This window comes from Quercus robur, chromosome 1 (assembly GCF_932294415.1).
Source record: "Quercus robur chromosome 1, dhQueRobu3.1, whole genome shotgun sequence".
Taxonomy (NCBI): domain Eukaryota; kingdom Viridiplantae; phylum Streptophyta; class Magnoliopsida; order Fagales; family Fagaceae; genus Quercus; species Quercus robur.
Genome location: NC_065534.1, coordinates 31043948 through 31066240, shown reverse-complemented (window position 1 = coordinate 31066240; position 22293 = coordinate 31043948). Strand labels below are relative to the sequence as shown.

The window sequence follows — 22293 nt, the reverse complement described above, 5'->3', positions numbered from 1 at the left end:
CACAAGATTCTTAAAATTTAAAACCGATGGACTTTATTAATCAAGTTTATTAGCTAGAATTATATTCCGGTGATATTTTATTCTTTTTACTAAACGTATTCCACTTGATCCTTTTTTTTTTTTGGATGAACGAATTCCTCGAGATCTTAGTATTTTGCATCACCATTAATTTAATGGAATGGTTGGATTTTATATGGTTTATTGTGTAGTGTAGTAGTTACAGTATTTCGCTTCTTATACAAAAAAGAATTTATGGGCATATTTTATTGTTAGCACTTGGCATTGCTACATCAATTTGTGATTAATCATGATCTTGTTCAATTTGAATAAAATATCCTACGATTATGTATTTAATAATGTAAGTAAGATAAAGTTTTTAGGGTCAAGTTTTTATGGATAGTCTTTAGTTACCTTTACTTTTCCCTATTCCGGATATATGGATTTATGCATGAAAGATAGAGAAATCTATTAAAAATAATAATAATAATAATAATAATAATGATAATCATCTGGAGGCATGTTGTTCACGCATTATTAGAGCATTAGCAATTGGTTTTTAAAAAATATTTCACTTTACTATCTTTAAAAGTACTTTATCTATTATACTGTGGTGCCCTAGCCCAAAATGCCTGATGGACTTTGAGCTCAGGCTCCCAATTTACTTGTTTAAGGTGAGCAAAGAGTTTCCTACAATGGAAAAACCTCCTGAGGCCAACCTAACGGCCCAAGTGAAGGAATCTAGGGCCTAGTTCGTATTCTACTTCTCTATGAAGGCTTCCTGAGGAGACTTAGGCTTAGAACTGAGATTCTCCTTTTTAGTTGTTTCTCCCTCTTTTTCTCTCAGTATCTCTCTCACCCCCCCCCCCCCCTCCCCTCCCCAATTTTTTCAACCACTTTTTTCACACCTTCAGCCCTTATTTATAGACTTCCCTTGGTAGGGTTGTCATGATGATGGGGTTACTTTTCATGTTGGTGGGCCCTTTTGGGATATATTCCTGACCAAATGGGATCCACCTCTTGTGTTAGGACATATGTGATTTACTTGTTAGGAACATATGTCACTATTTTATGTAATTGGTTAATCCTTTGACAAAACGCACTTTACTTTTAATTGGGTAGATCTAGGTGTTTTTAATACTTCAAGAAACAAGGTTTCAAGATTAAGTGTTGAAGTCATCAAGTCTGTCCAAGAAACAAGCTGAATAGTGCAAATTCATTAAAGCTCGACAGTTGGCTTGACAACTGTATCTATCGAACTTAAGAAAGCTGTTTTAGCCCGTGTGCTCAACACCTGCTCAACAGCTGCTCGACACCTCATATCTTTCGAGGTTTAAGAAAGAAACAGAAATTCTAATCTGTTTTCGTGGAATCCGTGAATGTGTCTTTGGGACTTCTTTTCTATTAACCCTAGACATATAAAAAGATTATTTTAAGGGTCGTCAAAGAGTTCACAAGTTGCATAAACTTTGAGAAAAGTCTGTTCAAGCAAATTGTGACCAGAGACAAAATTTTGCTCTAATTCATCATTCTTGAAGAAGTTGCTGTGTATGTGCACCGTAAGATTTTGTGACCAAGCATCTACTTGATTTTCATCGTATGGATGAACTGAAGAATTTTGCAGCCAACAACCTTCTCTAGTTGGTGATAGAAGTCACGTACTGGGATCCGCGTAATTGGTTAGTCACGTACTTAGGAGTCGTGCATCGAAAAGAGAAATTGTCACTACAGAACAAGTCCAATTGGGTATTGGGGTAAGGGTTCAACTATAGGTTGGTATAAGGTACTGAGATTTCTTTATTTGTAATCGTTTATTGTGATAATAGTGAATTTCGGGAGTGGTGACCTGAAAATCACCTAGTGGAGTTTTTGCCGTTAGGTTTTCCCTATTCGTAAACAAAGTATCGTGTCAAATTTATTTTCCGCTGCATACTTAGTTTATTGGTGATTTGTTTGTGCTACCACGCATTTGTATGTTAATTAACTTAATTAATTCACTTAGCTAAATTAATTGGTTAATTTATCATAAGGGGTCAATTTGTTTTTGGCCTATCAAGTGATATCAGAGCAGGCACACCCTGATTAGGGTTTAATCGTTGCTGTGTTGATCCATTGACCCCTGTTTGTCATGGATAGAGGACAGTTGTTAATTATACCTCCTTTATTTGATGGCATTAACTATACATACTGGAAAGTACGCATGAGAGCTTTCTTGCAGTCTTTAGATGAGAAAGTGTGGCAGGCTGTTGAGATAGGCTAGACTAAGCCAAATGAAGCGCCGGCAGATTGGGATGATGTCAAGATTAAGGCGACAAACTTCAACAGCAAGTCATTGAATGTTTTATTCAATGCGGTCGCCAATGAGGAGTTTAAGAAGATATCTTCAATTGAAACTGCCAAGGAGGCTTGGACCATTATCCAGACAACCTATGAAGGAACTAAGGCTGTTAAGGATTCGAAGCTACAGAGGCTCACTACGAGCTTCAAAGATATTAAGATGGAAGAGGATGAGTTGTTCGATGAGTTCTATACCAAGCTCAAAGACATAGTGAACTCAACGTTCAATCTTGGGGAAACTATTCCTGAACCCAAGATTATGAGAAATGTGCTCAAATCTCTTCCTAAGAGATTCCATGCCAAGATCACAACGATAGAAGAATCAAACGATATTGACAAGATTCCTTTGACTGAGCTAGTTGGTAATCTGCAGACCTACGAGTTAGGGTTGATTAGGATTGGTAAGTCGGGCAAGAGCAAGAGTATGGCATTGAAGGCTAAGAGCAATGAGACAGATGAGTCTTTAGATGATGAAGATTCTAAGATGAAATCCTACATCATTAGGCAGTTCAAGAAGTTTATGAAGAATGCTAATGGAAAGGGCTTCGACAAGGACCATAGGCAATCTAGGTTTTCTTAGTTCAAGAGCCAAGACAAAGGGAAGAAGGATGCAAGGGATGGCGGTCAGTACACTGTTCCCGTAGGACTTAAGGGCTTTGGGTGTCAAGGCTTTGGTCACATGAAACAGAAGCGTCGTACATATCTCAAGAGCATTGGGACGAGCAAGGCACTTGCTGCTACTTTGAGCGATACCGAGCTTGAGAATGATTCCGACAATGAGAATGATGAAATCTTGAATGCCTTCACTGCCACTGTCAATCCTACTGATGGGATTGCTGAAGATGTGGTTTAAGAAGAGGAATTGGTGGAGTCTAAGTTTGAGAAGATGGATGATCAAGATGATATCCATACAGCCTATGAGAAATTATAAAAGCTTTCTGAGAAACATGAGAAACTTTATAGGCTGACCACCAAGAAGCTCAGTGATGTGGAACTTGATTGTGAAGAGCTTTCCACAATGTTTGATGAGGCTAATCAGATTATTGAAGCACTGAGGTTCAAGAATAATTTCTTGGCTAAGAAGACTAAGAAGCTTGAAGCGGAGATGTTTCAAGTCAGAGCTCAATTGAAGAGGACTTCAAGTGCAAAGTTTGATGAGATGCTTAATCTTCAGAAATCTGCTTCTGATCGAACAGGTTTAGGGTATGGTTTCTCTTCCTCTAATATTGCTTCAACTAGTACTACTGTTTTTGTTCCTCTTAGCAATAATGTTGAAATTGAGAACAATGATGTTAAAACTGATTTAGTCAGTGAGAACTTAGACAAAGGTAAATTTATCTTAGGAGCACCCCTTAAACAAGATAAAAAGGAAGCTAAGAACCCTAGAGCTAAGAAGGCTAACTCTCAAAAGTCTAAACAAAAGAAGCAGTATCTTTGTAATCATTGTGGAGTTGCCGGTTATACTTGACCAAATTGCTATAAGTGGCTAGCCACTCAACAGAGCAACGGCATGATAGCATCTAGGAACCAGAATCAGTTTCAATCCTCTCTTGCTCCTTTTGGAGATCTTCTCAAAACTCTCATGTTCCTTTCAAACTTGAACGGTTTCAATTTTTCCCCCTCACCGCCGATTCAAGGGTTTAATCAAAGGAAAGGTTCTTCCAAGGTGTGGAAGAAAAAGGAATCCAAGTGATTTTATCACTTATCTCTTTCTCTCTTCTTGTTTTTATTTTTCCATAACTTGTGTGTTTTGCTTTTGTTTTGAGTCAGCCTAGTTTTTATGTTTTGCTTTGTTAAACATGTTCTTGTTTGGTTATTTTTTTGTTTTGTTTTGTTTTTCATATAAAAATTAAATAAAAAAAATTGAAAAATCATAAAAATACAAAAACAGTGTGTGTTTGTGTACATTGGTACTTGTGTACCTTGGATGGTCATTGAAACAAAGTTTTCTAAACTTTGTATTTTTTGTAGTTTAGATGAGCATCTCTATACACAACTAAATAAGTGAGCTTTGTGGCTCTTATTTGTGATGAGTAAGATTAAGTTATTTCCTGTACTTAACACTTGTATCACTCTTTTTGATGAAAAGGACTAAAAGATCCTAAAAGAAAGGTATAAATAATCATCTCTCCACTATTGCCCGCTAATCATGATATAATATCTGCATGCTTGGGCATAGCAAAATTGTGATGTTTAGCTTAACATAATTGGGTATTTTTTCTCTATCTCTAATATGCCCATGCATGATTTGCTTAAAAAGAAAAATATGCAAAGAAAAATTAAAAAGCAAAAAGATCAAAATGTTTTAAATATGATTGCAAGCGTGTATTCAAGGAGATGTGGGAGTTATAGGATGTACCTCAAAAGTGATAGTCCCCATCAAACAGTTATGATTGTGTGTGAGTTAAAATAATTTTCTCATATCTTAAATCGTCATAACATGTATACACTTATGCAATCTTGCAATGTTTTTCACACACAACACGCAATATTCTTTGCTACTCTTGATACATGTGTAGGTACAATGTGATTTGATCATCACAAGGTTTTACATGTGTTAATGTATGCTCACTAAACTGTCTTGACTTATTTTTGAAATATAAAATTAGTTAGACCTGTTTAGTGTGTGCCTGTGTTTTTGGGATCCATGTGCTTAAAATTGCTATTGAGAGATGATTTTGAGAGGTTAATATGGTGTCTGGATTATTGGTTGAGTTGTATGCCTGATTGCATTCATGTCTCTGTTTTTCTCTTCTTGAAAAACTGTTTTTAAAAGCTAGCTTGACACCTTCTCGACACCTGGCTATCTGTCGAGCTTCCAAGCTTTTTCTTATCACAATCTCGACACCTCCTCGACACCTGGTTGGTCGATTGAGAAAGTTCATGTCCCCTCGATAGCTTCTCGACACCTGGTGGATCGATCCAGCCTCAACTCTTGTGTTTGATGTTTTGTACCTCGACACTTGTATCTATCAACGGCCAAATCCTCGACACTTGTTTCGACACCTTGATCGACACCTCTCAACACCTTCTTCTGTCGAGATTTATTGAGGTTCTATATATTCTCCTCGTGCGATCTGAACCTCATTTCTCTTGATCTCTCTCTTGATAGCTCTGTCTCTTCACCTCCTAAACCTTTCTCTCTCACTCCAAACCTCTCCCCTATGATTGTTCAAGCTTTTTCAAGTTTTCCTTCACTTGGTAAGCTTCTAATCTCCTTCATTTACATGCATTTCATGTTTTGAAACCTAGGTTTTGGGGATTTTGAAAGTTTTGGTGCTTTTCAAAATTGATGAGTGTTTGTTGAAATTTTGGGATGGATTTTTGCTTAAATAAGTTTAAAATCTCATGCATTGCATCACATTAACATAATAATAGTATTATCATGCATTTTAGATGTGTAAAAATTAATTGTGTGCTAGTAGGCTTGGATTGGGTTGAGCCTATGATGCAATTTACTTTGCATGTCACATGTTCATGCATTTCCCATGCATACGTACTCCATTTCAATATACTTGCTATTTTTGAATTGTTTTGGAGCTCTTCTAATTGTCTCTTTTTCCCTCCCTCTCTTTCTGTTTACGTTAGTCATATCTATGGCACCTAAGCGTAAATCCACTCTGCCTCGGAACCCTCTTCGTTCCGGAGCCTCTTCATCTTCTAATTCTGCTCCTATCTCTCTTCGGTTCCGTGATGATGATGCCCATAAGGCATTCTCGGAGAACTTTTCTAGACGAGGCATTCATTTGGAACGCCAAGTCATTCTGGCGGACTTTGCCGACATCGACCTTCCCGATGTTATTCACAGTTGGGGATGGGAGTCACTGTGTGATGTCCCAGTCACTTGTCTTCTCATGCTTATCCAGGAGTTTTACTCTAACATGCACAGGATTGATCGTTCAGTACCTCTTTTCTTTACTTGCATTTGAGGTATGCGCATTCCTGTCACACCGCAGCTTATTGCGAATTTGCTTTGGGTTCCTAGAGTAGAGTTCCCTGACTACCCTGGTTGTGAGCTCAAATTTGCTTTTTGTGAGCGTCCTTCCGAGTGGGGTGAGCGTGAGTTCATTTACTGTTCGGGCTTTGTAAAAGGCCCTCGGTTTTTGAACATGGTGATGACCTTTGTACTCCATCTTCTCTCGCATTATAACTCCATTATAGAGCCTCTTGCTCGATTTTTGTTATCTTTCCTTGAGCATCTTACTATTGATTTTCCTTTTCATTTTATTCGTTCCATTATAGATGTTCATTTGGATTCGGCGTCCCATGATAAGCTCATCTTTCCTTCTGCTATCACAAGGATATTATGCCATTTTTCCGTCCCTTTTCCTATGTCTGACCACTTCACTCATATTTGTGCTATAGACTATGCTATCGTTAAATGTAGTGAGACGCAGTTTAGGTCGTGTCAGACGGATTCAGCAGCTCCTCCCTCCCGTTCGGCTCCATCTCGATCTGCTTGATCCACATCCGCTACTTCCTCTTCCACGAGTGATGTGTCACTAGGAGACATCATGGCGCAGCTTCAGCGCATGGATGCTTGCCTAAATACACTCTCTACAAAGTTGTATCAGGTGAATGTCCGTGTTGGCCGTATTGCTAAACGGTAGGCGACTAATGGCGGTTTTGCTCTTGAGGCTTCTCCGCCACCTCCTCCAGTTGCTTCTGATTCTAATTCTGATTCTGAGGATGAGGATGAGGATGATGGTGATGATGATGATGCTTCTGAAGATGATGATGATGGAGATGCTAGCTCTATCGATAAGATGTCTACTTGACACTCTTACCCTTTGTCACTCGTGACAAAAAGGGGAAGTAGTTTTGGTATATGAGAATAGTCATACTTAGGGGATGAGTTAGTATAAGACATTTTTGTTAGGGGGAGTATTGATATTTTGAGGGATGTAGTGAGGATTTTATGTATCTTTTCTTTTCTTTCTTTTATAGATACATTGTTCTTGTACCTTAGGTCTTATGACCATTCATTGACATATATTGTATTTATTCTTCTCTATATGTGGATGTACGCTTTTTTTCTTTCACTTACCCCTTACATGTGTTGTTTCTTTTCTCTCTTTATGCACATGCTTCTTATTACTTGTATGCAATTTATTATTTTTGTTTCACACAAAGATGTCTTGATGAGTTTTGTTTAAAGTGTTTCAGAAATATAGGTTGTCAAGATCTATTTGCCATAAACTCTCTTCTTGCAAAGTTTTTCAAGAGTTTGTGTTAGGATAGATTTTATTGTATTCAACAAGTGAATATGAGTTGAGTGATTTATAACTTCTCTCATATGTTCATTTGTTTGTTGTGGTTTTGTCACGGATTGCCAAAGGGGGAGATTGTTAGGACATATGTGATTCACTTGTTAGGAACATATGTCACTATTTTATGTAATTGGATAATCTTTTGACAAAACGCACTGTACTTGTAATTGGATAGATCTAAGTGTTTTTAATACTTCAAGAAACAAGATTTCAAGATCAAGTGTTGAAGTCATCAAGTCTGTCCAAGAAACAAGCTGAATAGTGCAAATTCATTAAAGCTCGATAGCTGGATTGACAGTTGCATCTATCGAGCTTAAGAAAGCTGTTTCAGTCCGTGTGCTTGACAACTGCTCGACACCTCCTATTTTTCAAGGTTTAAGAAGGAAACAGAAATTCTGATCTGTTTTCTTGGAATTCGTGAATGTGTCTTTGGGACTTCTTTTCTCCTAATTCTAGACATATAAAATGATTATTTTAAGGGTTGTCAAAGAGTTCACAAGTTGCACAAGCTTTAAGAAATGTTTGTTTAAGCAAATTGTGACCGGAGACAAAATTTTGCTCTAATTCATCATTCTTGAAGAAGTTGCTGTGTATGTGCACCGTAGGGTTTTGTGACTAAGCATCTTTTTGATCTTCATCGTGTGGATGAATTGAAGAACTTTGCAGCCAACAACCTTCTCTAGTTGGTGATTGAAGCTGCGTACTGGGATCCGTGCAATTGGTTAGTCAAGTACTTAGGAGTCGCGCATCAAAAGGAGAAATTGTCACTATAGAACAAGTCCAATTGAGTATTGGGGTAAGGGTTCAACTGTAGGTTGGTATAAGATACTGAGATTTCTTTACTTGTAACCACTTATTGTGATAATAGTGAAATTTTGGGAATGGTGACCTGAAAATCACCCGGTGGAGTTTTTGTCGTTACGTTTTCCCTATTCGTAAACAAATTACCGTGTCAAATTTATTTTCCACTACATACTTAGTTTATTGGTAATTTGTTTGTGCTACCACACGTTTGCATATTAATTAACTTAGCTAAATTAATTGGTTAATTTATCACAAAGGATCAATTCGTTTTTGGCCTATCATCTCATGATAGATGTGACTTTCTTGAAACTTGCTCCCGTTGCCAAATGGTGCTCGGCAAGCGTTCTACCCAATAAAATATATAACCCAAAATTGTCTCTCTCCTCTCTCTCTCATTTTTGTCTCTTTTCCTCCTCTTCTCTCTCTCACTCTTTCTCTTTCCATTATGAGCAAACCCAAAGCCCAACACAAACACAATTCAAAACCACCTCCCCACCACTTGCCAATCATCAACAACACAATTTGCCATCACCATCATCAACAACACCACTGCTGCACCACCAGCCACTAACATCATCAACAACACAACCCCTACCCAAACCCACCACCTCACCACTGCTGCACCACCCAAATCAACCCAACAAATCACAACAAAGCCATATCAAAATCACCCAAAAAAACCAAGCAAAATCACAAATCTATACCAAAATCACCCAAATCAAACCAGCAAATTATCCACATAACCCATTGCCACCACCACCAATCCAAACATAACCCAACCCACTGCCACTGAGCCAAACACCTCCCACACCGGGACCAAAACCCAGCACCACATGCAAAATCACAACCCCTACCGCACAAGACCAAAACCCATCCAAGAATCAAACCCATAGGAAAAAAAAAAAAAATACAACCAGCGAAACCCACTGTAATATCCACCACCGATCTCCGACCTCCACCACAATCTCCACCACAAACCCACCTCAAAAAACGGGTTTGAGAAATCTTTTTTTGGGTTTGAAGAAATAGAGAGAGACGTTTTGGCCATGGAAGGGAGAAGAGGGTGAGAGGTAGAGTTGAGATCGGTGGTGGTTGTTTTGGGTTTGAGAGATAAATAGATGGGTTGGAGGTGAAGAGAGACTACTGTGGTGTTGGTGATGGTGAGTGGTAGAGCATGTAAGCTTTGACCATAGAAGAGAGAAGAGAGAAGAGAGTAAGAGGGAGAGCTGAGAGACGTGAGATTCAGAGAGTGAGAAGGACGGAGGGAGAAAGAAGAAGGGAGGAGAGAAAGAGAAGGGTAGAGGGTAAATGTGAGTCAGGGAGAGTAGAGAAGTGGGAATAAAAGTGATTAAAGAATTATACAATTTTGCTATAGTACCATCATAAATTTAGGATGGTACTGTAGCTAAGTTGTAAATTTTTTTACAATCGCAAATCCGGGTAATGCATCTTTTTAGAGGTTTGATGCTAAAATTTAGCATATTCGGAGTTTCACAACTCCGGATACTGATGCTTTTAGAGGCCGAATTGGCATTTTCGTAGGCCTCACCATAAGCCCTTTTTTTGTCGCCCATTTGCCAACAACTTCTTTGTGTGCTTTCAGAAACATTTTGGGTCATCTATTTTAAAAAATTGGCCTAGCTACTAAACACCGAACAAATAATAAATTTTTAAAAAAGGAAACATTAACATAAGATATCAAATTCAAGTTAAAAAAGAAAGAAAGAAAGAAATTTCGATATGTTTATAAAATGTTTTGGCATCAATTTCAAGAAATGGGTCAAGTGAGAAAAAATTAGGGCAATCCATAGGTTGGTTTGGGTCAAGTTTGTGCTCAACCTGAACCCAATCCACCCACATTGAATGGTAGAAGGAGAGACCTATCGTTGACCACTACTAACCATAGATCGAGTCAATTTTGGTTTGGGTGGATGATGGTTGTAAAATTGACAAAGAAGTGGAGTAAGACGAGTTGAGATCTTGATTGATTTGAGAATGGAGAGAGAGGGAGGATGATGGTTAATGAGGAATGGTAGTTTCCGATGAGCTTGGGTTGGTCGGTTTGGTTTCAGTCAAGTTTCAAATCCCACCCGCTACTCGACCAACTCACATTGGTTGCTGAAGTAGGAAACCTACCGTAGGTAGCCTATTTGCTCAGTTTGAGTCAATTTTGTTTCGAGTGGTGCTCAATCAGACAATTTCATTGGGTTACCAGTTAGCCTAGACAATCCTAGAAAGGATGATGAATTGAATTAGCATAATTCCACTTAGCCAAAAAAAAAACATCATTCGAGATATACAGATGTTTGTATTACAAAAATAATATTAATAAAAAACATATTATAGAAATAGGTAATTTTAATTAAGCTGCAATAAGTAACAAATAACATTATTTTTAAACGGTAACAATCACAACTTTAAATATTATAAAAATTCAAAAATTTTCCTTCAAATTAGTTGAAAAAAAAATCATTTACATATGTTAATAGTAACATGAATAGTCAAATTTTTAAATATTTTTATAAACAAGCGAATAGTCACCAACTAAGTAAAAGTATTTTTTTTATTCTTAAATAAAAAGAGGTTTTGTTAATTGGTGTACTTAAGGAATTTGTTAGTAGATCATTTTAGAAAATTTTTAATATCACTATCATGGGAAATATAAAAACTATAAAAAAAATCAGTTTTTTTTTTTCCCATAAAGAATTTTTAAAAATATTTCCTAAATCAATGCTCTTAAGCACTTGTTAACTTTTCCCATAAAAAGAATATGAGCCATCGTCTTAACTTGTAACTATCACACTTTATCCTTTGAAAAATTAATACTTGAGAGTGTAAAGTGTAAACGTAAACAAGGAGCTGCAAGCATTTTTGGAGCTTTTTTTTTTTTTTTTTTTGGTGAAAGCATTTTTAGAGTTGAGTCATTGTCTAATCTTAGCCTCCATTTGGATACCACTTAAAAATGAAAATTATTTCACTATTCAGCTTATTTTTACTACTATTCGTGGGCCCTACTGCACTTTTTGGTACTATTTATGAGTCTTATTGTACTATTTCAGCTAACTTTTACCTTTATCTACAATACTTTCAGTAATAAATTTTCAGTTTCAGCAAAATAAACGATATCTAAACAAACCCTTAGAATCATCCATAACATTAATAATTTCAGTGGTAGAAGATAAAAACTTTATGATAAAACTTAGATATATATATCTTTTTATATATACTTTAAATTCCATTAAATTTAAATAATCTACATTTTTTAGCCATGCATGTTATTATTATTATCATTTTTACAGATTTGTATCCTTTGACATCCTAGAAGGAAACATTTAAATGCAACCTGCTACAGTAACTTATCAATTTTTTCATGACACACACATACACTTGCCATAGTTTTTCTCTCAATCATAAAGAGTAGGAGTATTGCTAACATACTAGAATGTGATAAGATATTTAAGTCATATTTCTAAACAGTTTATCAAAAAAAAAAAAAAATCTAATCAGTTTAAATTAAAATAAAAAATGCCATGATTTATAACTTATGAGGACAAAAACCGAAGTATAGTTTGGCGTTCACATCACATTCCCATATCAAGACAAGAGTGAAGACAATATGAGGAGAAAGTACTGATTTGTTACTTTGAATAGTAGTTGTAATGCTCAGTGGCAGGTCCAGGAATTTTATCCAGGGTGTTCTTCAACAAGTATAAATTACACAATCTAATAAAAAGACAAATTTATATATTGACAACAACAATAACAACAACAACAACAAAAACAATAAAAAAAAAACATGCAAATACATAAAGTTTTATAACATAAAACTTGTGGAGTTCAATTGCGGTTATTGTTAGTGTTGCTGAAAAGGGATGAACGGCGATGGCTAGGAAGAGTAAGTGACTTTCTTATTTCCTTTTAGACTTTAGGTTTGATTTAGTTTTACTTTAAATTGTTTAATGACTTGTGAATCTACGAGGCACTGAGGTAGTGAAGAATTTTTTATTTTTTTTTATTTTTATATTTGTTGAATTAAAAACGTAATCATGTTAGTGTTGGAGTAGTGATAGTTTTAGTCTGATATGAGATTGATCTTGTATTGGACTTTTCTATTGGCATTTGGTTTGGGCCTTATTAGTGGTTTTATTATATATATATATATATATATATATATATTCCAGATTTTCTTTCAAGTGGCTTTTTTTTTTTTTTTTGTGGGTTTTTTTCCATAGTTTTATAAACCAGTACGGTGGAAGAGCTGAAAAAGGACTGGTTACTAGTTTTTTATTCGGACCGAGATCCAATCGATAGTCGAACCGGTAACATCATAAATAATATAATTGATAAAATTTTAAATTATATAAATAAAAATATAATAAGTTTATTACTAATAATATGATAGCAAAATGTAAAAGCATAATATTTAGTGACACTTTTCGTGTAAAGCATGTGGTTCTTTTTGCTTAAAAACCTAAAATATTGTTAAGTTGCTCAAATTATGAATCAAAATTTAATTTTATTGACATAAAAAAATTTAAAGTATTCCCAAATTTTCTTTTAAGATATATAAATATAAAATTTTAAATTATTATGTATAATTTTTTTTTTTTCAAATTAGGGTGATCTTGGATCAGCTGACCATAAGGTGCCGCCCCCGGTAATGTTGTCAAAAACGAGAAAGTATATGATGTTTCAGGAACTCCACATCAGCATTTAGTTGGTGTTTCTAAGCCCAATAAGAAAATGACACCTGTTTAAAAATAACATATCAGCATACCATACCTTATACACTTGAAAAGATAAATATGCCCCTGAAAATTTTCAAACCCCGCTAAACACCTTTTTCCCCTTCAGCAAAATCAAAAGTCTCTCTCCATGCTTGCTGCTCTCTCTCTCTCATCGCACCTCCATTTGCTCTCTCGTTCTTTCTTTCTCTTAACTCCAAAGCTCTACAGCCACTACTTAGCATCGCCGTCGGAGCTACGTTGCCAAACGTCACCAATTCCAACGAGATTGACCTTTGTCTCTTCGAAAAACCCCAAAATCGTATCTCCTTCTCGTTGCTTCCAACCCCGACGACAGAGGCTTTTTCCCCACTTCCAACACCTAAAGTTGCAAGAAGGTTTTCTTGTCTCTCCTTTTCTATTTATTTTCTGTATTTTTCACATCTTATTTGTATGTTTTTTTTTTCTTCTCGAAATCACAAGGGTCAATCTTTTTATGATGATTGATTTGGCTGCATAATCTCATTATAACCAAGACTCAATTGCCCTTGTAAGATATGTTGTTGTGTGAGATTTGAGTGTTTTTGTTTAGGAAAGAGATGGGTCTGATGGGGTTTGGTGTTATGGTGTAAGATATGGGTGTTTTGTTTAGTGAAGAGACAGGTCTGATGTGGTTTGGTATTTTGGTTTAGTTTGTATCCCTATTTTATTATCAATGTCTATAAACTTACTTGGGATTGAGCTGCCTAGATTAATATTGATAGTTCCTTGCAGGTAATGTGTATATCTTGTTAGCAGTGTACTTTGTTACTTGCACATAGTCTATATTGCCTTATCTATAAATAAAGAGGAATTTGGTATATTTCATTAGATACCTTTGGATTATATCAACATCAGTCATGTTTATCATTGGCTTTATATACCCTGTTTCTTTTAGTTTGCATTATGGCACTAGTTTCTGTTATGGAACCTTGCTGATTTTATTTAGTATGTTGCTTATTTCAGTTACTAAATCATATTGTGTGAGCTGCCTCTCGAACACCCTGTCTCTAACATTAGACCTCTGCGAGATTCACTCAGCCTTCTCTTCAAGTCTGTTGCACTTCTTTGGTTTACATTTATACATATATAATTGTATCTGTTGTCCTCATGTCAAATACATAGTTTCTGTTGATCAGTGTATGGATTGAAATTTATATAATGAACACAAGAAGGGACATGAAAAAGGTTTGAAATTTTTTTATTTGCTACCATGACTGTGTGCCTTTGGCGTGATTATTCTTAAAGAGGGAAGTCCGCCTTTGTTGGGCCAAATGGTAAGACTCATTACACACAAAGGTGTTGGTCTATTGTACTCTTTGTGGTTATCTATCAGACCTGAGCTCCTTTTGTATAGACCCTAGTTTTTTTTTTTTTTTTTTTTTGGGGTAAGTTGTAGACCTTTGTAGTTGTTTTGGTGTTGTAAGTTTTATAGATGCTATAGTTGTATTGATGTTTTACTGCTGCTAGGTGTGTTTTGAACTATTTTGAACGGCTTGATTTCTTGTTTTTGTCCAGCTGCTGCACTTTATTGCTTTTATCAATTTACAGGAACTCATGCATGATTACTTGATTTAGCATTTTGATTCTTACTTTGTGCACATGCCTTGGTGATGATACGATTGAAGCTATAGAGTCTGTCAATAATTTTTATGTTTTCATGTAACTTTGTACCACAATCATTAGAATGGGTTCATTGAATGTTAGGAAATAATCAAATTATATGTGCTCTTGCTAATTATACATTTTGATAGGATCCTTTTTGTATATGCTATGTCCTCTTTTTAAGGGGTGGTCTCTAGTTGCTTGTGAGCAGCATTGGAATGCATTAACAAATGAAGAGTAGCTTTCTTTTGTGGTTATTCTTAAAACTTTTTTTTTTTTTTTTTTTTTTAAATATATGAAGTCTTGAACCTTAATTTGGTTATTTTGTTTGAAATAAAAAATCTAAAATTTTCAAAGCAAAAATTTGTCAACTAGAAACTAGATTCAATATTGTCTATTGTTTGTGGGTGTCTTTTCCATTAAATTTTACTTTAATTTGCTTTAGTATTAGAGTAAAGCGACCAACTAACCAACCTTGAATTGGTTTTGCAGATTGTCTAAGATTGCTTGTTTATAATGGCTGTCACAGAAAATAAATTTCAGTAGCATATAGCAGTACTGGAGCAACCACACATAAGCAATAGCCTAAGGACTATACTTGAAGATGTGCTGGACTTAGCAAATGAGATTGACCAAGTTTCATTTGGGTTAGGAGAGATGTAAATCAAGTAGCTCATGAGCTTGCTAAGTGGGGCTTTGTTAACAATTGGAATGGTTTTGTAAATTGTGGCCTTACTTGATCGTATGATATATGTGATCATGAAGGATGCTCTAGGTTGTACAATTTCAATTTTGTTATTTTTAATAAAGACCGGTTTATTGTAAAAAAAAAAATTTATATATATAATGGGTGATTTGGTCACATGTCCAAGATATCTTTCTACAACTTTAAGAAAGAAAAAAGGGAACACACAGACATTGATTAAAAAAAATAAAAGTAGAAATGAATAGTTGTAATTCATTTTTTCCTTGGCTTGATGATAATGGGGCAATCATCAGTTGTGAACTCAACTATTGTAAGACTTGAGTAAAAAATGAGCAGCTTGTAGCATTGTACAATTCTTTTAGCACCTGCCATTCACTATATCATCAAAATAACAAAAAAAAAAAAAAAAAAAAAAAAATTTCTAGCATGAAAATATTGTCATTCACTATATCATCCCCTTAACTAGAACTCTTCATGAGTGCCATCATTCATCCCAATATAGCACTGAACAATATAGCACCTGCAACAATCTAGCATTGCAATTCCACCACCAATTTGAAACTAATATAAAAGAATAAAATGTACTATTGCATTAAAAACTTTCAGCATTTGCATATAATTAGTCTACTCAAACATACACAAAATCTATCATGTTTGAGTAACTTCATTAGTTACAAAAGTTTTCCAAAATGACAACAATAATTAGTGTTTGGCTATGCAATCACTTGTCCAAATTTTCAGCTATGCTATCTAAAAAATTGGCGGGTCAAAAATACTATCTAAGATGTTCTCCTGCACTGTGCAATAATGTTGAAAATGCTGTCCAAAAATGTTGTCCATTAGCTGTGCAGTATAATGTCCAAAATACTATCCAAAAGAGCTTTTCGTCCAGAATTTTTTGCAAGGCCCTGCAAAAAAGAGAGAACAATATTAGGGGGAAAAAAATGAGAACCCAACATTATTTGCACTACCAAGTTCTTTTGATAAGAAGTAAGACTTTATTGCTTTTATACTTGAGCTAACCATTATGCTAATTATATTCCCATGAGCAGGTAGCACCTTCCTTCCCAATCTCAAGTTACATCTTTCTTCCGGAGTTGCAAATTCATGATTGTGTGTCATTAAAGTGTGAAACACTCCAAATATCATTTTTTTACATCAAACCGGATCCTAGCACAACAACCCATTCTTACATCTAAATTATGATACTTTATAACCTTGTTTGAACAAACAAATTCTCGTTGCCTATTAACACTATTATACTCTCATTTAACCGCTTTTCGAATGCTAAATCCCCTTTTTAAAGCATACAATTTAAAAGAGTTAAATGCTTCTTCTTCAGACCTCACTTGCATTCCAATTTTAAATTCATCACATTCACCCAAAGTTACATTTTCAAAATTTTCCGTTTTATCATTGTCCCCAATTGCAACAAAAGCATTTTTTGAAAAGTCCATGACTAGTCGAACCTAATTATGAAAAAAAATAAATTGAATGAACAACATAACATTAACCACCATAAAGTCATTAAAAAAAAAAAAATTTGCTGCCAGCCATCCACTGTTCCTCAGCCATAAACAAACACACACTCAAGTGAGCTTTACACCAATTATCAAAACATCATAATTTTTCATAATAACTCAACCAAAGACTCAAACTAAAAAAAGGACAAAAAGATAGATTGAATACCTTAGAGGAGACTCTTAGGAAGAAGCTATTTATCAAAATCAATTCCTTCAGCAAAAACAACGGAACAAAAGCATCACATCCATCCCTGCACCATGAAAAAATATTATTACAAAGAATGAAACAAATTGTGAAAATTCCAACTATGAAAAAGCAAATAATGCAAGTCACTGCACCAGTTGGGTGAGCTTATTACTCAAGTCAGATTAGGTATCTTTCCTGGAAAGTAGTGACTGAATTAATTGGTCTAACAGTATGCATGCAGGACGCACACCAAAATCTTGTTGATAACAATTTCTAATATAAGAATTATGAATTCTTGTAGGACAGATTTGTATTGTTAGTGAAATGTGAGTGTATGTGTGGATAGATAGATAGTGAAATGTACATATAAAATTGGTATGGATAGACACTGATCACAAATGGTTTTTATTAATCCAATAACTACTTAAACTTAGCTAATCTGGAATTGCTAGTCTCCCAGACTTTGGCTATTCCGATTCCTATGCATCATCTAATCACCATTCTTTGAGTTTTTTATTTTTTATTTTTTATTTCGTAAGTGCTTCAACTCCAAATACTACTAGTAATTGCGCTATAATATATAAATGCATCATCTAATCAATATTCTCACTGAAGCATTTTCTCAAACAGTAGAAGTTTCCTTTCTAGATATGAATGTATATGTCAATTTATAAAACATAAATAAAAAACAAAACAAAACAAGACACGTGTAAACATAAAATTTCAGAAAATAAATTCAAAAAGAGAGAGAATAAAACCTTCCTACAACGTCTGGTGTTAGAAGTGGTGAGAAAACTTCCGGTGTTAGTGGTTGGAAACACCGAGAAAGAGACAGTTTTAGGCGTTTTCCGACGAGACAAAGGTTGGTCTCGTCGGAACTGGTGATGATCGGCAGTGTATCTCTATCTCCAGCGGCGATGCTAGGTAGTGGCTGTCAAGGTTTGGAGTTGAGAGAGAAAAGATGGAACCATGGAGGTGCTGGTGTGCTGTGGTGGTGTAGAGAGAAACGGAGGGAGAAAGAGATGAAAATTTTGATTTTGCAAAAAGGGGAAAAGCAAGAAAGGGCGAGTGTTTGAAAAATTTTCCGGCGGTGGAGCTTTGGATTTGGAGAGAAAGAATGGGCGAGAGCAGATGGTGGTTCGGTGAGAGAGAGCAGAGAAGGAGAAAGAGAGTTTTGATTTTGCTAGGGAAAAATGGTGTTTAGGGGTTTGAAAATTTTCAGGGCATATTTGTCTTTTCAGGAGTATAAGATAAGGTGTGCTGACATGTTATTTTTAGACAGATGTCAATTTCTTATTGGGCTTAGAAACACCAACTACTTGCTGATGTGGAGTTCCTGAAACATCATATACTTTCTCGTCAAAAACAGATTCGCACAAAGATTCGGAAGGTGGTTTTAGTTGAGTCATGAGCTGACAAGTCAAAAGACTCAAAACATTAGAAATTTTGTTTCGTGTGTGTAGCTCACAAACCAATCCGAGAATCGATTTGAAAAGACTTTTTTTTTTTTCTCCACGTGACATATGGACAAGTACACATACATCGAGATTTTGAAGAAAAATTTTTCGAATTTATTCAATATTTTTTTATTGAGTTTGAATTTTAAAAATTTAACCAATTGTTTGTTCTTTTTTGTGCTTAATTATTATGTCAAATCTTTTTCCCCAAGCATCTCTGTGTTTGACTTAGGGTCCATTTGGATACAGCTGAAAACTGAAAACTGAAACTGAAAATTGAAAAACACTGTAGCAAAATAATTTTTAAATGTGTGAATAGTATCGTGGGACCCATTTTTAATGAAAAAGTTGCTGAAAAGTGAAATTTGTGGGTCCATGAACAGTACACGATGTGCTGTGATTGGTCCAAAAAAATTTGAAAAGTCATAGTTTGCGGCTACTGTTCATTGAACAGTACATGAACAGTAGCCGCAACACCCAAAACGCTCCAAAACGCGTGAAAAAAAAAAAAAAAAAAAAAAAAACAGACAAAACGCAAACGCAGGAAACTTTCAGCCGAATCCAAACGCACTCATAGTCAAAAACTGATTTTCTCCCACTGCAAAACCTATAGATTTTTCCTTATCAACCAGAATTTGTTGGAGAAAGTGGTGTCTTTGAATAGCCAATAATATCAACTGGATACATATTTTTACTAAAATTCATCCTTTGTCTATACATGGTATGAGTGACGTGGCTTGAAGGGGATAAAGATATGTGACTAGAAAGAAAGTTAATTAGGAGGCTATCAATGATACTAGTCAAGATGACCATTGACTCTTGATCAAAAGGAAAGTTGAAAACTAGGTGCAGAAAGAAAGAAGCACATGCTGATGACATGCTTATTATAAAAAAAATGGCTGATTTAGGTGTTGTCCATGATATTGAACAAAGGTAATGTTTGTTATATAGACACTATTACGCACTTTTTTTTTTTTTTTTTTGGAACTGAAATAATAAGTTGAAGATACAATTTAAGCAGGGACTAGGGAGTCCGTAAGTCTTTTATATCACCCTAGGCAAGCCTTTAGCCTTGGTTAATGCTTCAGTACGTCTCATTACATATTCATAAGTTTGCCCTTAAATGCTAGCAATATTTTTGGGAAAAGTATGAGGTCCTGATTTGTTATTAGTTTACATATGTGTATGGTTGGGATAAGCCCTAAGTTAGGTTATAAAAGTGTTAGCCACATCTATGCTATATCCTAAATGAACTAATTTAATAACAATTAATGCTCATTGTAATTGTTGATACAACCTTGGTTAACCTAGTATGCCCGATATAACACACACCAACAAAACACACGCTTAATCAATATCCCGTAAATCTGAGGCATCATAGGATGGTTCGAGTTGAAGCGGAGGATGGAGGAGAGGGTGTCAATTGGGCTGGCCCTACCACTAGGCCAATTAGGCGGTCTCCTAAGGCCCCCAAGTGGAACGAGGTCACCCAAATTTTAACCAATAATAATATTTTTATACCTATAAGAATATTGATTAGGTCAAAATATTAGCCAATAGGTTGAAAAAAAAAATGGATACAACCAAAAAAAAAAAAAAAACATTTACATATGTTAATAGTAACATGAATAATCAAAAATTTTAAATATTAAAACGAATAGTCACTAACCGAGTAAAAGTTATTTTTTATTCTTAAATAAAAAGAGATTTTGTTAATGGGTGCCCTTAGGGAATTTATTAATAAATCCTTTTAGAAAATTTTTAATATCACTATCATGGAAAATATAAAAATCTATTAAAAAAGTTTTTTTTTTTTTTTTCATAAAGAATTTTTAAAAATATTTCCTAAATCAATGCTCTTAGGATATCCATCAACTTTTCCCACAAAAAGAATATGACCCATCCGTCTTAACTCGTAACTATCATACTTTATCCTTTGAAAAGCCAATACTTGAGAGAGTAAACATGAACAAGGAGCTGCAAGTATTTTTGGAGTTGAGTCATTGTCTAATCTTAGAATCATCCACAACATTAATAATTTCAGTTGTAGAAGATAAAAACTATACGATAAAACTTAGATATATATCTTTTTATATATACTTTTAATTCCATTAAATTTAAATAATCTACATTTTTTTGCCATGCATGTTATTATTATTATTATTATTATTTTGATAGATTTGTGTCCTTTGACATCCTAGATGGAAACATTTAAATTTTCCCTGCTGCAGTAACTTATCATTGTTTTCATGACACACACATACACTTGCCATATTTTTTCTCTCAACCATAAAGAGTAGGATTATTACTAATTTACAAGAATGTGATAAGATATTTAAGTCATATTTCTAAACAGTTTATCCAAAAAAAAAAAAAAATTCTAACCAGTTAATTTTTTTTATTTTATAAAATGCCATGATTTATAACTTATAAGGACAAAAACCAAAGTATAGTTTGGCATTCCATCGGAATAAGTCTTATCACATCACATTTCTGTATCAAGATAAGGAGATGGTATTAGGTGTTTGGAATGTATACATCCTCATACTCACCATATCTACCCTTATATGAGTAGGAGGATATGGATCTGTTTGGATAGAACTTATTTTGCTGAAATTGAAAACTGAAAACTGAAAATACTGTAATAAAATAATTTTTAAATATGTAAATAGTATCGTGGGACCCATTTTTAATAAAAAAAATTGTTGAAAAGTGAAGTTTGTGGGCCCGTAAACAGTAAATGAGACCCACTGGTGTGCATTCCACGACTTATTTTGTTGTGAACAGTATATGAGTTGATGAAAAGTATACAGTGAACCGGTTGAAAAGTTTGAAAAGTCAAAAACAACGGCAGGGAAAAAAAAAAAAAAAAAGAAGAAGAGAGACACAAAAACGTAAACGCAGAATAAGTTGAATCCAAACTCTGCCTATAGTTCCCACCCCCCATTGAGTCCGAATACTATGAACTTTATGATGAGATACCATCAAACTCTCCCAACCATCCCTTAGACCCCTTTAATCATCCACCAATCAGCACTTAGTCTAATGAAGGAATCCGACAACCTCATTCAAGATGATTCAAAGCACCAGTATGGAAAATCAAATACATTTTCAAGATACCGCTTGAATTTAAACCCAATCAGACCAACCACTCTTATGAGAGATTTCTTTATTCTCCAGAGGAAGACATCATGAAACAGATATACAGAACACGCTTCTTAATAACCATAAGCCATGGCTTCGGGGTAGTACCAAATAAGGTTGTAAAGTTGGCTGTATTTTAATGCATAGTCATATTGAGTTGGGATTCCTAAATCCATACAATTGATGTGCAAACCAATTACCAAATTAAATTTCGACTTTCACAAATCATAATTTAACTTTCAGGCTTATTCAAAAAAAAAAAAATTAACTTTCAGGGCTGCCCTTTTTTTTTTAATTTTTTTTTTTTTTATTTATATATATTCATCGTACTGTTAATCATCATGTTGATTGCCAGTCTAACAACCATGAAATATAGTTGGTGACATGTTGTAGCACAAAGGGGACAGACACTTCAACTTACATTTGAAGCATACCATGACTGAGGCTGAATCAGAATGGGGAACTGTAGGGAAAACATGCTTGTTAGTATGCTTCTAAAA

At 34.8% G+C, this 22293-nt stretch overlaps 1 protein-coding gene and 1 long non-coding RNA gene across 2 annotated transcripts in view; one reads left to right on the top strand and one right to left on the bottom strand.

Annotated features, from left to right (window-relative positions):
• The window catches only part of LOC126729711 (scarecrow-like protein 34), a 34873-nt gene that overhangs the window by 4655 nt on the left and 7925 nt on the right, over window positions 1-22293 (top strand). The gene's annotated exons all lie outside the window — the stretch shown is intronic.
• On the bottom strand, window positions 16050-18382 carry LOC126729727 (uncharacterized). The gene is made up of 3 exons (XR_007657039.1): window positions 17951-18382; window positions 17172-17256; window positions 16050-16390 (listed from the first exon to the last, which is right to left on the bottom strand). It is a non-coding gene; the product is annotated as an uncharacterized LOC126729727 (long non-coding RNA).